Source organism: Saccoglossus kowalevskii, chromosome 17, assembly GCF_978046115.1.
Source record: "Saccoglossus kowalevskii chromosome 17, keSacKowa6.1, whole genome shotgun sequence".
Classification (NCBI taxonomy): domain Eukaryota; kingdom Metazoa; phylum Hemichordata; class Enteropneusta; family Harrimaniidae; genus Saccoglossus; species Saccoglossus kowalevskii.
This window is the reverse complement of record NC_140657.1, coordinates 4,689,167-4,706,659: the sequence shown is the minus strand read 5'-3', so window position 1 is coordinate 4,706,659 and position 17,493 is coordinate 4,689,167. Positions and strand designations below refer to the sequence as shown.

Sequence of the window (17,493 nt, the reverse complement as noted above, 5' to 3'; positions counted from 1 at the left end):
AGTATCAGAACGCGATAATGTAGATTCTATATCTATTCAAATAATCTCGTCAGTTGTTTCCACCTGAAATTTACATATGTTTCCGCGCTTTTAGTGACACACAGACATAACGTCATATTGAACTATTAATTGACAGCACCAAAATCATTTTGCATTGGCCGGGAATCGAAACCGGGCCTCCCGCGTGGCAGGCGAGAATTCTACCACTGAACTACCAATGCGATATGTTGTTGTTCCATCACGGACATTTCAGGAAATATTGAATTTTATGTGACATAATGCAGATTAAGTTAGTATCAGTACTCGATAATGTAGATTCCATATCTATACAAATAATCTAGTCAATTGTTTCCACCTGAAATTTACATACGTCTCGCATGGGCAATGTGCGAGATTTCCGCGCTTTTAGTGACGCACAGAAATGACGTCATATTGAACTATTAATTGACAGCACCAAAATCATTTTGCATTGGCCGGGAGAATTCTACCACTGAACCACCAATGCGATATGTTGTTGTTCCATCACGGACATTTCAGGAAATATTGAATTTTATGTGACATAATGCAGATTAAGATAGTATCAGTACTCGATAATGTAGATTCCATATATATACAAATAATCTAGTCAGTTGTTTCCACCTGAAATTTACATACGTCTCGCATGGGCAATGTGCGAGATTTCCGCGCTTTTAGTGACACACAGAAATGACGTCATATTGAACTATTAATTGACAGCACCAAAATCATTTTGCATAGGCCGGGAATCTACCACTGAACCACCAATGCGATATGTTGTTGTTCCATAACGGACATTTCAGGAAATATTGAATTTTATGTGACATAATGCAGATTAAGTTAGTATCAGAACTCGATAATGTAGATTCCATATCTATACAAATAATCTAGTCAGTTGTTTCCACCTGAAATTTACATACGCCTTGCATGGGCAATGTGCGAGATATCCGCGCTTTTAGTGACATACAGAAATAGCGTCATATTGAACTATTAATTGACAGCACCAAAATCATTTTGCATAGGCCGGGAATCTACCACTGAACCACCAATGCGATATGTTGTTGTTCCATCACGGACATTTCAGGAAATATTGAATTTTATGTGACATAATGCAGATTAAGTTAGTATCAGAACTCGATAATGTAGATTCCATATCTATACAAATAATCTAGTCAGTTGTTTCCACCTGAAATTTACATACGCCATGCATGGGCAATGTGCGAGATATCCGCGCTTTTAGTGACATACAGAAATAGCGTCATATTGAACTATTAATTGACAGCACCAAAACCATTTTGCATTGGCCGGGAATCGAACCCGGGCCTCCCGCGTGGCAGGCAAGAATTCTACCACTGAACCACCAATGCGATATGTTGTTGTTCCATCACGGACATTTCAGGAAATATTGAATTTTATGTGACATAATGCAGATCAAGTTAGTATCAGAACGCGATAATGTAGATTCCATATATATACAAATAATCTAGTCAGTTGTTTCCACCTGAAAATTAGATATGTCTCGCATGGGCAATGTGCGAGATTTCCGCGCTTTTAGTGACACACAGAAATAACGTCATATTGAACTATTAATTGACAGCACCAAAATCATTTTGCATTGGCCGGGAATCTACCACTGAACCACCAATGCGATATGTTGTTGTTCCATCACGGACATTTCAGGAAATATTGAATTTTATGTGACATAATGCAGATTAAGTTAGTATCAGAACGCGATAATGTAGATTCCATATCTATACAAATAATCTCGTCAGTTGTTTCCACCTGAAATTTACATATGTTTCCGCGCTTTTAGTGACACACAGACATAACGTCATATTGAACGATTAATTGACAGCACCAAAATCATTTTGCATTTGCATTGGCATTTCAGGAAATATTGAATTTTATGTGACATAATGCAGATTAACTTAGTATCAGAACTCGATAATGTAGATTCCATATCTATACAAATAATCTAGTCAATTGTTTCCACCTGAAATTTACATACGTCTCGCATGGGCAATGTGCGAGATTTCCGCGCTTTTAGTGACACACAGAAATAACGTCATATTGAACTATTAATTGACAGCACCAAAATCATTTTGCATTGGCCGGGAATCGAACCCGGGCCTCCCGCGTGGCAGGCGAGAATTCTACCACTGAACCACCAATGCGATATGTTGTTGTTCCATCACGGACATTTAAGGAAATATTGAATTTTATGTGACATAATGCAGATCAGTTAGTATCAGAACGCGATAATGTAGATTCCATATCTATACAAATAATCTAGTCAGTTGTTTCCACCTGAAATTTACATATATGTCGCACAGTCAATGTGCGAGATTTCTGCGCTTTTCGTGACACACAGACGTCATATTGAAATATTAATTGACAGCACCAAAATCATTTTGCATTGGCCGGGAATCGAAACCGAGCCTCCCGCGTGGCAGGCGAGAATTCTACCACTGAACCACCAATGCGATATGTTGTTGATCCATCACGGACATTTCAGAAAATATTAAATTTTATGTGACATAATGCAGATTAAGTTAGTATCAGTACTCGATAATGTAGATTCCATATATATACAAATAATCTAGTCAGTTGTTTCCACCTGAAATTTACATACGTCTCGCATGGGCAATGTGCGAGATTTCCGCGCTTTTAGTGACACACAGAAATAACGTCATATTGAACTATTAATTGACAGCACAAAATCATTTTGCATAGGCCGGGAATCTACCACTGAACCACCAATGCGATATGTTGTTGTTCCATCACGGACATTTCAGGAAATATTGAATTTTATGTGACATAATGCAGATTAAGTTAGTATCAGAACTCGATAATGTAGATTCCATATCTATACAAATAATCTAGTCAGTTGTTTCCACCTGAAATTTACATACGCCTTGCATGGGCAATGTGCGAGATATCCGCGCTTTTAGTGACATACAGAAATAGCGTCATATTGAACTATTAATTGACAGCACCAAAATCATTTTGCATTGGCCGGGAATCGAACCCGGGCCTCCCGCATGGCAGGCGAGAATTCTACCACTGAACCACCAATGCGATATGTTGTTGTTCCGTCACGGACATTTCAGGAAATATTGAATTTTATGTGACATAATGCAGATTAAGTTAGTATCAGAACGCGATAATGTAGATTCCATATCTATACAAATAATCTCGTCAGTTGTTTCCACCTGAAATTTACATATGTTTCCGCGCTTTTAGTGACACACAGACATAACGTCATATTGAACGATTAATTGACAGCACCAAAATCATTTTGCATTTGCATTGGCATTTCAGGAAATATTGAATTTTATGTGACATAATGCAGATTAACTTAGTATCAGAACTCGATAATGTAGATTCCATATCTATACAAATAATCTAGTCAATTGTTTCCACCTGAAATTTACATACGTCTCGCATGGGCAATGTGCGAGATTTCCGCGCTTTTAGTGACACACAGAAATAACGTCATATTGAACTATTAATTGACAGCACCAAAATCATTTTGCATTGGCCGGGAATCGAACCCGGGCCTCCCGCGTGGCAGGCGAGAATTCTACCACTGAACCACCAATGCGATATGTTGTTGTTCCATCACGGACATTTCAGGAAATATTGAATTTTATGTGACATAATGCAGATCAGTTAGTATCAGAACGCGATAATGTAGATTCCATATCTATACAAATAATCTAGTCAGTTGTTTCCACCTGAAATTTACATATATGTCGCACAGTCAATGTGCGAGATTTCTGCGCTTTTCGTGACACACAGACGTCATATTGAAATATTAATTGACAGCACCAAAATCATTTTGCATTGGCCGGGAATCGAAACCGAGCCTCCCGCGTGGCAGGCGAGAATTCTACCACTGAACCACCAATGCGATATGTTGTTGATCCATCACGGACATTTCAGAAAATATTAAATTTTATGTGACATAATGCAGATTAAGTTAGTATCAGTACTCGATAATGTAGATTCCATATATATACAAATAATCTAGTCAGTTGTTTCCACCTGAAATTTACATACGTCTCGCATGGGCAATGTGCGAGATTTCCGCGCTTTTAGTGACACACAGAAATAACGTCATATTGAACTATTAATTGACAGCACAAAATCATTTTGCATAGGCCGGGAATCTACCACTGAACCACCAATGCGATATGTTGTTGTTCCATCACGGACATTTCAGGAAATATTGAATTTTATGTGACATAATGCAGATTAAGTTAGTATCAGAACTCGATAATGTAGATTCCATATCTATACAAATAATCTAGTCAGTTGTTTCCACCTGAAATTTACATACGCCTTGCATGGGCAATGTGCGAGATATCCGCGCTTTTAGTGACATACAGAAATAGCGTCATATTGAACTATTAATTGACAGCACCAAAATCATTTTGCATTGGCCGGGAATCGAACACGGGCCTCCCGCATGGCAGGCGAGAATTCTACCACTGAACCACCAATGCAATATGTTGTTGTTCCATCACGGACATTTCAGGAAATATTGAATTTTATGTGACATAATGCAGATTAAGTTAGTATCAGAACGCGATAATGTAGATTCCATATCTATTCAAATAATCTCGTCAGTTGTTTCCACCTGAAATTTACATATGTTTCCGCGCTTTTAGTGACACACAGACATAACGTCATATTGAACTATTAATTGACAGCACCAAAATCATTTTGCATTGGCCGGGAATCGAACCCAGGCCTCCCGCGTGGCAGGCGAGAATTCTACCACTGAACCACCAATGCGATATGTTGTTGTTCCATCACGGACATTTCAGGAAATATTGAATTTTATGTGACATAATGCAGATTAAGTTAGTATCAGAACTCGATAATGTAGATTCCATATCTATACAAATAATCTAGTCAGTTGTTTCCACCTGAAATTTACATACGCCTTGCATGGGCAATGTGCGAGATATCCGCGCTTTTAGTGACATACAGAAATAGCGTCATATTGAACTATTAATTGACAGCACCAAAATCATTTTGCATTGGCCGGGAATCGAACCCGGGCCTCCCGCATGGCAGGCGAGAATTCTACCACTGAACCACCAATGCGATATGTTGTTGTTCCATCACGGACATTTCAGGAAATATTGAATTTTATGTGACATAATGCAGATCAAGTTAGTATCAGAACGCGATAATGTAGATTCCATATCTATACAAATAATCTAGTCAGTTGTTTCCACCTGAAATTTACATATATGTCGCACAGTCAATGTGCGAGATTTCTGCGCTTTTCGTGACACACAGACGTCATATTGAAATATTAATTGACAGCACCAAAATCATTTTGCATTGGCCGGGAATCGAAACCGAGCCTCCCGCGTGGCAGGCGAGAATTCTACCACTGAACCACCAATGCGATATGTTGTTGATCCATCACGGACATTTCAGAAAATATTAAATTTTATGTGACATAATGCAGATTAAGTTAGTATCAGTACTCGATAATGTAGATTCCATATATATACAAATAATCTAGTCAGTTGTTTCCACCTGAAATTTACATACGTCTCGCATGGGCAATGTGCGAGATTTCCGCGCTTTTAGTGACACACAGAAATAACGTCATATTGAACTATTAATTGACAGCACAAAATCATTTTGCATAGGCCGGGAATCTACCACTGAACCACCAATGCGATATGTTGTTGTTCCATCACGGACATTTCAGGAAATATTGAATTTTATGTGACATAATGCAGATTAAGTTAGTATCAGAACTCGATAATGTAGATTCCATATCTATACAAATAATCTAGTCAGTTGTTTCCACCTGAAATTTACATACGCCTTGCATGGGCAATGTGCGAGATATCCGCGCTTTTAGTGACATACAGAAATAGCGTCATATTGAACTATTAATTGACAGCACCAAAATCATTTTGCATTGGCCGGGAATCGAACCCGGGCCTCCCGCATGGCAGGCGAGAATTCTACCACTGAACCACCAATGCGATATGTTGTTGTTCCATCACGGACATTTCAGGAAATATTGAATTTTATGTGACATAATGCAGATTAAGTTAGTATCAGAACGCGATAATGTAGATTCCATATCTATTCAAATAATCTCGTCAGTTGTTTCCACCTGAAATTTACATTTGTTTCCGCGCTTTTAGTGACACACAGACATAACGTCATATTGAACTATTAATTGACAGCACCAAAATCATTTTGCATTGGCCGGGAATCGAACCCAGGCCTCCCGCGTGGCAGGCGAGAATTCTACCACTGAACCACCAATGCGATATGTTGTTGTTCCATCACGGACATTTCAGGAAATATTGAATTTTATGTGACATAATGCAGATTAAGTTAGTATCAGAACTCGATAATGTAGATTCCATATCTATACAAATAATCTAGTCAGTTGTTTCCACCTGAAATTTACATACGCCTTGCATGGGCAATGTACGAGATATCCGCGCTTTTAGTGACATACAGAAATAGCGTCATATTGAACTATTAATTGACAGCACCAAAATCATTTTGCATTGGCCGCGAATCGAACCCGGGCCTCCCGCGTGGCAGGCGAGAATTCTACCACTGAACCACCAATGCGATATGTTGTTGTTCCATCACGGACATTTCAGGAAATATTGAATTTTATGTGACATAATGCAGATCAAGTTAGTATCAGAACGCGATAATGTAGATTCCATATCTATACAAATAATCTAGTCAGTTGTTTTCACCTGAAATTTACATATATGTCGCACAGTCAATGTGCGAGATTTCTGCGCTTTTCGTGACACACAGACGTCATATTGAAATATTAATTGACAGCACCAAAATCATTTTGCATTGGCCGGGAATCGAACCCGAGCCTCCCGCGTGGCAGGCGAGAATTCTACCACTGAACCACCAATGGGATATGTTGTTGATCCATCACGGACATTTCAGAAAATATTAAATTTTATGTGACATAATGCAGATTAAGTTAGTATCAGTACTCGATAATGTAGATTCCATATATATACAAATAATCTAGTCAGTTGTTTCCACCTGAAATTTACATACGTCTCGCATGGGCAATGTGCGAGATTTCCGCGCTTTTAGTGACACACAGAAATAACGTCATATTGAACTATTAATTGACAGCACAAAATCATTTTGCATAGGCCGGGAATCTACCACTGAACCACCAATGCGATATGTTGTTGTTCCATCACGGACATTTCAGGAAATATTGAATTTTATGTGACATAATGCAGATTAAGTTAGTATCAGAAATCGATAATGTAGATTCCATATCTATACAAATAATCTAGTCAGTTGTTTCCACCTGAAATTTACATACGCCTTGCATGGGCAATGTGCGAGATATCCGCGCTTTTAGTGACATACAGAAATAGCGTCATATTGAACTATTAATTGACAGCACCAAAATCATTTTGCATTGTCCGCGAATCGAACCCGGGCCTCCCGCGTGGCAGGCGAGAATTCTACCACCGAACCACCAATGCGATATGTTGTTGTTCCATCACGGACATTTCAGGAAATATTGAATTTTATGTGACATAATGCAGATCAAGTTAGTATCAGAACGCAATAATGTAGATTCCATATCTATACAAATAATCTAGTCAGTTGTTTCCACCTGAAATTTACATATATGTCGCACAGTCAATGTGCGAGATTTCTGCGCTTTTCGTGACACACAGACGTCATATTGAAATATTAATTGACAGCACCAAAATCATTTTGCATTGGCCGGGAATCGAACCCGAGCCTCCCGCGTGGCAGGCGAGAATTCTACCACTGAACCACCAATGCGATATGTTGTTGATCTATCACGGACATTTCAGAAAATATTAAATTTTATGTGACATAATGCAGATTAAGTTAGTATCAGTACTCGATAATGTAGATTCCATATATATACAAATAATCTAGTCAGTTGTTTCCACCTGAAATTTACATACGTCTCGCATGGGCAATGTGCGAGATTTCCGCGCTTTTAGTGACACACAGAAATAACGTCATATTGAACTATTAATTGACAGCACAAAATCATTTTGCATAGGCCGGGAATCTACCACTGAACCACCAATGCGATATGTTGTTGTTCCATCACGGACATTTCAGGAAATATTGAATTTTATGTGACATAATGTAGATTAAGTTAGTATCAGAACTCGATAATGTAGATTCCATATCTATACAAATAATCTAGTCAGTTGTTTCCACCTGAAATTTACATACGCCTTGCATGGGCAATGTGCGAGATATCCGCGCTTTTAGTGACATACAGAAATAGCGTCATATTGAACTATTAATTGACAGCACCAAAATCATTTTGCATTGGCCGGGAATCGAACCCAGGCCTCCCGCGTGGCAGGCGAGAATTCTACCACTGAACCACCAATGCGATATGTTGTTGTTCCATCACGGACATTTCAGGAAATATTGAATTTTATGTGACATAATGCAGATCAAGTTAGTATCAGAACGTGATAATGTAGATTCCATATATATACAAATAATCTAGTCAGTTGTTTCCACCTGAAAATTAGATATGTCTCGCATGGGCAATGTGCGAGATTTCCGCGCTTTTAGTGACACACAGAAATAACGTCATATTGAACTATTAATTGACAGCACCAAAATCATTTTGCATTGGCCGGGAATCTACCACTGAACCACCAATGCGATATGTTGTTGTTCCATCACGGACATTTCAGGAAATATTGAATTTTATGTGACATAATGCAGATTAAGTTAGTATCAGAACGCGATAATGTAGATTCCATATCTATTCAAATAATCTCGTCAGTTGTTTCCACCTGAAATTTACATATGTTTCCGCGCTTTTAGTGACACACAGACATAACGTCATATTGAACTATTAATTGACAGCACCAAAATCATTTTGCATTTGCATTGGCATTTCAGGAAATATTGAATTTTATGTGACATAATGCAGATTAACTTAGTATCAGAACTCGATAATGTAGATTCCATATCTATACAAATAATCTAGTCAATTGTTTCCACCTGAAATTTACATACGTCTCGCATGGGCAATGTGCGAGATTTCCGCGCTTTTAGTGACACACAGAAATAACGTCATATTGAACTATTAATTGACAGCGCCAAAATCATTTTGCATTGGCCGGGAATCGAACCTGGGCCTCCCGCGTGGCAGGCGAGAATTCTACCACTGAACCACCAATGCGATATGTTGTTGTTCCATCACGGACATTTCAGGAAATATTGAATTTTATGTGACATAATGCAGATCAGTTAGTATCAGAACGCGATAATGTAGATTCCATATCTACTATACAAATAATCTAGTCAGTTGTTTCCACCTGAAATTTACATATATGTCGCACAGTCAATGTGCGAGATTTCTGCGCTTTTCGTGACACACAGACGTCATATTGAACTATTAATTGACAGCACCAAAATCATTTTGCATTTGCATTGGCATTTCAGGAAATATTGAATTTTATGTGACATAATGCAGATTAACTTAGTATCAGAACTCGATAATGTAGATTCCATATCTATACAAATAATCTAGTCAATTGTTTCCACCTGAAATTTACATACGTCTCGCATGGGCAATTTGCGAGATTTCCGCGCTTTTAGTGACACACAGAAATAACGTCATATTGAACTATTAATTGACAGCACCAAAATCATTTTGCATAGGCCGGGAATCTACCACTGAACCACCAATGCGATATGTTGTTGTTCCATCACGGACATTTCAGGAAATATTGAATTTTATGTGACATAATGCAGATTAAGTTAGTATCAGAACTCGATAATGTAGATTCCATATCTATACAAATAATCTAGTCAGTTGTTTCCACCTGAAATTTACATACGCCTTGCATGGGCAATGTGCGAGATATCCGCGCTTTTAGTGACATACAGAAATAGCGTCATATTGAAATATTAATTGACAGCACCAAAATCATTTTGCATTGGCCGGGAATCGAACCCGAGCCTCCCGCGTGGCAGGCGAGAATTCTACCACTGAACCACCAATGCGATATGTTGTTGATCCATCACGGACATTTCAGAAAATATTAAATTTTATGTGACATAATGCAGATTAAGTTAGTATCAGTACTCGATAATGTAGATTCCATATATATACAAATAATCTAGTCAGTTGTTTCCACCTGATATTTACATACGTCTCGCATGGGCAATGTGCGAGATTTCCGCGCTTTTAGTGACACACAGAAATAACGTCATATTGAACTATTAATTGACAGCACAAAATCATTTTGCATAGGCCGGGAATCTACCACTGAACCACCAATGCGATATGTTGTTGTTCCATCACGGACATTTCAGGAAATATTGAATTTTATGTGACATAATGCAGATTAAGTTAGTATCAGAACTCGATAATGTAGATTCCATATCTATACAAATAATCTAGTCAGTTGTTTCCACCTGAAATTTACATACGCCTTGCATGGGCAATGTGCGAGATATCCGCGCTTTTAGTGACATACAGAAATAGCGTCATATTGAACTATTAATTGACAGCACCAAAATCATTTTGCATTGGCCTGGAATCGAACCCAGGCCTCCCGCATGGCAGGCGAGAATTCTACCACTGAACCACCAATGCGCTATGTTTTTGTTCAATCACGGACATTTCAGGAAATATTGAATTTTATGTGACATAATGCAGATTAAGTTAGTATCAGTACTCGATAATGTAGATTCCATATCTATACAAATAATCTAGTCAGTTGTTTCCACCTGAAAATTACATATGTCTCGCATGGGCAATGTGCGAGATTTCCGCGCTTTTAGTGACACACAGAAATAACGTCATATTGAACTATTAATTGACAGCACCAAAATCATTTTGCATTGGCCGGGAATCTACCACTGAACCACCAATGCGATATGTTGTTGTTCCATCACGGACATTTCAGGAAATATTGAATTTTATGTGACATAATGCAGATTAAGTTAGTATCAGAACGCGATAATGTAGATTCCATATCTATACAAATAATCTCGTCAGTTGTTTCCACCTGAAATTTACATATGTTTCCGCGCTTTTAGTGACACACAGACATAACGTCATATTGAACTATTAATTGACAGCACCAAAATCATTTTGCATTTGCATTGGCATTTCAGGAAATATTGAATTTTATGTGACATAATGCAGATTAACTTAGTATCAGAACTCGATAATGTAGATTCCATATCTATACAAATAATCTAGTCAATTGTTTCCACCTGAAATTTACATACGTCTCGCATGGGCAATGTGCGAGATTTCCGCGCTTTTAGTGACACACAGAAATAACGTCATATTGAACTATTAATTGACAGCGCCAAAATCATTTTGCATTGGCCGGGAATCGAAGTCGGGCCTCCAGCGTGGCAGGCGAGAATTCTACCACTGAACCACCAATGCGATATGTTGTTGTTCCATCACGGACATTTCAGGAAATATTGAATTTTATGTGACATAATGCAGATCAGTTAGTATCAGAACGCGATAATGTAGATTCCATATCTATACAAATAATCTAGTCAGTTGTTTCCACCTGAAATTTACATATATGTCGCACAGTCAATGTGCGAGATTTCTGCGCTTTTCGTGACACACAGACGTCATATTGAAATATTAATTGACAGCACCAAAATCATTTTGCATTGGCCGGGAATCGAACCCGAGCCTCCCGCGTGGCAGGCGAGAATTCTACCACTGAACCACCAATGCGATATGTTGTTGATCCATCACGGACATTTCAGAAAATATTAAATTTTATGTGACATAATGCAGATTAAGTTAGTATCAGTACTCGATAATGTAGATTCCATATATATACAAATAATCTAGTCAGTTGTTTCCACCTGAAATTTACATACGTCTCGCATGGGCAATGTGCGAGATTTCCGCGCTTTTAGTGACACACAGAAATAACGTCATATTGAACTATTAATTGACAGCACAAAATCATTTTGCATAGGCCGGGAATCTACCACTGAACCACCAATGCGATACGTTGTTGTTCCATCACGGACATTTCAGGAAATATTGAATTTTATGTGACAAAATGCAGATTAAGTTAGTATCAGAACTCGATAATGTAGATTCCATATCTATACAAATAATCTAGTCAGTTGTTTCCACCTGAAATTTACATACGCCTTGCATGGGCAATGTGCGAGATATCCGCGCTTTTAGTGACATACAGAAATAGCGTCATATTGAACTATTAATTGACAGCACCAAAATCATTTTGCATTGGCCGGGAATCGAACCCGGGCCTCCCGCATGGCAGGCGAGAATTCTACCACTGAACCACCAATGCGCTATGTTTTTGTTCAATCACGGACATTTCAGGAAATATTGAATTTTATGTGACATAATGCAGATTAAGTTAGTATCAGTACTCGATAATGTAGATTCCATATCTATACAAATAATCTAGTCAGTTGTTTCCACCTGAAAATTACATATGTCTCGCATGGGCAATGTGCGAGATTTCCGCGCTTTTAGTGACACACAGAAATAACGTCATATTGAACTATTAATTGACAGCACCAAAATCATTTTGCATTGGCCGGGAATCTACCACTGAGCCACCAATGCGATATGTTGTTGTTCCATCACGGACATTTCAGGAAATATTGAATTTTATGTGACATAATGCAGATTAAGTTAGTATCAGAACGCGATAATGTAGATTCCATATCTATTCAAATAATCTCGTCAGTTGTTTCCACCTGAAATTTACATATGTTTCCGCGCTTTTAGTGACACACAGACATATCGTCATATTGAACTATTAATTGACAGCACCAAAATCATTTTGCATTGGCCGGGAATCGAACCCAGGCCTCCCGCGTGGCAGGCGAGAATTCTACCACTGAACCACCAATGCGATATGTTGTTGTTCCATCACGGACATTTCAGGAAATATTGAATTTTATGTGACATAATGCAGATTAAGTTAGTATCAGAACTCGATAATGTAGATTCCATATCTATACAAATAATCTAGTCAGTTGTTTCCACCTGAAATTTACATACGCCTTGCATGGGCAATGTGCGAGATATCCGCGCTTTTAGTGACATACAGAAATAGCGTCATATTGAACTATTAATTGACAGCACCAAAATCATTTTGCATTGGCCGCGAATCGAACCCGGGCCTCCCGCGTGGCAGGCGAGAATTCTACCACTGAACCACCAATGCGATATGTTGTTGTTCCATCACGGACATTTCAGGAAATATTGAATTTTATGTGACATAATGCAGATCAAGTTAGTATCAGAACGCGATAATGTAGATTCCATATCTATACAAATAATCTAGTCAGTTGTTTCCACCTGAAATTTACATATATGTCGCACAGTCAATGTGCGAGATTTCTGCGCTTTTCGTGACACACAGACGTCATATTGAAATATTAATTGACAGCACCAAAATCATTTTGCATTGGCCGGGAATCGAACCCGAGTCTCCCGCGTGGCAGGCGAGAATTCTACCACTGAACCACCAATGCGATATGTTGTTGATCCATCACGGACATTTCAGAAAATATTAAATTTTATGTGACATAATGCAGATTAAGTTAGTATCAGTACTCGATAATGTAGATTCCATATATATACAAATAATCTAGTCAATTGTTTCCACCTGAAATTTACATACGTCTCGCATGGGCAATGTGCGAGATTTCCGCGCTTTTAGTGACACACAGAAATAACGTCATATTGAACTATTAATTGACAGCACCAAAATCATTTTGCATTGGCCGGGAATCTACCACTGAACCACCAATGCGATATGTTGTTGTTTCATCACGGACATTTCAGGAAATATTGAATTTTATGTGACATAATGTAGATTAAGTTAGTATCAGAACGCGATAATGTAGATTCCATATCTATACAAATAATCTCGTCAGTTTTTTCCACCTGAAATTTACATATGTTTACGCGCTTTTAGTGACACACAGACATAACGTCATATTGAACTATTAATTGACAGCACCAAAATCATTTTGCATTTGCATTTCAGGAAATATTGAATTTTATGTGACATAATGCAGATTAAGTTAGTATCAGAACTCGATAATGTAGATTCCATATCTATACAAATAATCTAGTCAATTGTTTCCACCTGAAATTTACATACGTCTCGCTTAGGCAATGTGCGAGATTTCCGCGCTTTTAGTGACACACAGAAATAACGTCATATTGAACTATTAATTGACAGCACCAAATTCATTTTGCATTGGCCGGGAATCGAACCCGGGCCTCCCGCGTGGCAGGCGAGAATTCTACCACTGAACCACCAATGCGATATGTTGTTGTTCCATCACGGACATTTCAGGAAATATTGAATTTTATGTGACATAATGCAGATCAGTTAGTATCAGAACGCGATAATGTAGATTCCATATCTATACAAATAATCTAGTCAGTTGTTTCCACCTGAGATTTACATATATGTCGCACAGTCAATGTGCGAGATTTCTGCGCTTTTCGTGACACACAGACGTCATATTGAAATATTAATTGACAGCACCAAAATTATTTTGCATTGGCCGTGAATCGAACCCGAGCCTCCCGCGTGGCAGGCGAGAATTCTACCACTGAACCACCAATGCGATATGTTGTTGATCCATCACGGACATTTCAGAAAATATTAAATTTTATGTGACATAATGCAGATTAAGTTAGTATCAGTACTCGATAATGTAGATTCCATATATATACAAATAATCTAGTCAGTTGTTTCCACCTGAAATTTACATACGTCTCGCATGGGCAATGTGCGAGATTTCCGTGCTTTTAGTGACACACAGAAATAACGTCATATTAAACTATTAATTGACAGCACAAAATCATTTTGCATAGGCCGGGAATCTACCACTGAACCACCAATGCGATATGTTGTTGTTCCATCACGGACATTTCAGGAAATATTGAATTTTATGTGACATAATGCAGATTAAGTTAGTATCAGAACTCGATAATGTAGATTCCATATCTATACAAATAATCTAGTCAGTTGTTTCCACCTGAAATTTACATACGCCTTGCATGGGCAATGTGCGAGATATCCGCGCTTTTAGTGACATACAGAAATAGCGTCATATTGAACTATTAATTGACAGCACCAAAATCATTTTGCATTGGCCGGGAATCTACCACTGAGCCACCAATGCGATATGTTGTTGTTCCATCACGGACATTTCAGGAAATATTGAATTTTATGTGACATAATGCAGATTAAGTTAGTATCAGAACGCGATAATGTAGATTCCATATCTATACAAATAATCTAGTCAGTTGTTTTCACCTGAAATTTACATACGTCTCGCATGGGCAATGTGCGAGATTTCCGCGCTTTTAGTGACACACAGAAATAACGTCATATTGAACTATTAATTGACAGCACCAAAATCATTTTGCATTGGCCGGGAATCGAACCCGGGCCTCCCGCGTGGCAGGCGACAATTCTACCACTGAACCACCAACGCGATATGTTGTTGTTCCATCACGGACATTTCAGGAAATATTAAATTTTATGTGACATAATGCAGATTAAGTTAGTATCAGTACTCGATAATGTAGATTCCATATATATACAAATAATCTAGTCAGTTGTTTCCACCTGAAATTTACATACGTCTCGCATGGGCAATGTGCGAGATTTCCGCGCTTTTAGTGACACACAGAAATGACGTCATATTGAACTATTAATTGACAGCACCAAAATCATTTTGCATAGGCCGGGAATCTACCACTGAACCACCAATGCGATATGTTGTTGTTCCATCACGGACATTTCAGGAAATATTGAATTTTATGTGACATAATGCAGATTAAGTTAGTATCAGAACTCGATAATGTAGATTCCATATCTATACAAATAATCTAGTCAGTTGTTTCCACCTGAAATTTACATACGCCTTGCATGGGCAATGTGCGAGATATCCGCGCTTTTAGTGACATACAGAAATATCGTCATATTGAACTATTAATTGACAGCACCAAAATCATTTTGCATTGGCCGGGAATCGAACCCGGGCCTCCCGCGTGGCAGGCGAGAATTCTACCACTGAACCACCAATGCGCTATGTTTTTGTTCCATCACGGACATTTCAGGAAATATTGAATTTTATGTGTCATAATGCAGATTAAGTTGGTATCAGTACTCGATAATGTAGATTCCATATCTATACAAATAATCTAGTCAGTTGTTTCCACCTGAAATTTACATACGTCTCGCATGGGCAATGTGCGAGATTTCCGCGCTTTTAGTGACACACAGAAATGACGTCATATTGAACTATTAATTGACAGCACCAAAATCATTTTGCATAGGCCGGGAATCTACCACTGAACCACCAATGCGATATGTTGTTGTTCCATCACGGACATTTCAGGAAATATTAAATTTTATGTGACATAATGCAGATTAAGTTAGTATCAGTACTCGATAATGTAGATTCCATATATATACAAATAATCTAGTCAGTTGTTTCCACCTGAAATTTACATACGTCTCGCATGGGCAATGTGCGAGATTTCCGCGCTTTTAGTGACACACAGAAATGGCGTCATATTGAACTATTAATTGACAGCACCAAAATCATTTTGCATAGGCCGGGAATCTACCACCTAACCACCAATGCGATATGTTGTTGTTCCATCACGGACATTTCAGGAAATATTGAATTTTATGTGACATAATGCAGATTAAGTTAGTATCAGAACTCGATAATGTAGATTCCATATCTATACAAATAATCTAGTCAGTTGTTTCCACCTGAAATTTACATACGCCTTGCATGGGCAATGTGCGAGATATCCGCGCTTTTAGTGACATACAGAAATAGCGTCATATTGAACTATTAATTGACAGCACCAAAATCATTTTGCATTGGCCGGGAATCGAACCCGGGCCTCCCGCGTGGCAGGCGAGAATTCTACCACTGAACCACCAATGCGCTATGTTTTTGTTCCATCACGGACATTTCAGGAAATATTGAATTTTATGTGTCATAATGCAGATTAAGTTAGTATCAGTACTCGATAATGTAGATTCCATATCTATACAAATAATCTAGTCAGTTGTTTCCACCTGAAATTTACATACGTCTCGCATGGGCAATGTGCGAGATTTCCGCGCTTTTAGTGACACACAGAAATGACGTCATATTGAACTATTAATTGACAGCACCAAAATCATTTTGCATAGGCCGGGAATCTACCACTGAACCACCAATGCGATATGTTGTTGTTCCATCACGGACATTTCAGGAAATATTAAATTTTATGTGACATAATGCAGATTAAGTTAGTATCAGTACTCGATAATGTAGATTCCATATATATACAAATAATCTAGTCAGTTGTTTCCACCTGAAATTTACATACGTCTCGCATGGGCA

At 38.2% G+C, this 17,493-nt stretch overlaps 5 non-coding genes across 5 annotated transcripts; all 5 read right to left on the bottom strand.

The window, feature by feature from the left end:
• Window positions 1–2,118: 2,118 nt before the first annotated feature.
• Window positions 2,119–2,189, bottom strand: TRNAG-GCC (transfer RNA glycine (anticodon GCC)). Its single transcript has one exon. It is a non-coding gene; the product is annotated as a tRNA-Gly (tRNA).
• A 1,359-nt stretch (window positions 2,190–3,548) lies between these two features.
• Window positions 3,549–3,619, bottom strand: TRNAG-GCC (transfer RNA glycine (anticodon GCC)). The gene has a single exon. It is a non-coding gene; the product is annotated as a tRNA-Gly (tRNA).
• Window positions 3,620–14,320: 10,701 nt separating this feature from the next.
• TRNAG-GCC (transfer RNA glycine (anticodon GCC)) lies at window positions 14,321–14,391 on the bottom strand. The gene has a single exon. It is a non-coding gene; the product is annotated as a tRNA-Gly (tRNA).
• Window positions 14,392–16,101: 1,710 nt separating this feature from the next.
• TRNAG-GCC (transfer RNA glycine (anticodon GCC)) lies at window positions 16,102–16,172 on the bottom strand. Its single transcript has one exon. It is a non-coding gene; the product is annotated as a tRNA-Gly (tRNA).
• An 806-nt stretch (window positions 16,173–16,978) lies between these two features.
• On the bottom strand, window positions 16,979–17,049 carry TRNAG-GCC (transfer RNA glycine (anticodon GCC)). Its single transcript has one exon. It is a non-coding gene; the product is annotated as a tRNA-Gly (tRNA).
• Between the last annotated feature and the right edge of the window lie 444 nt (window positions 17,050–17,493).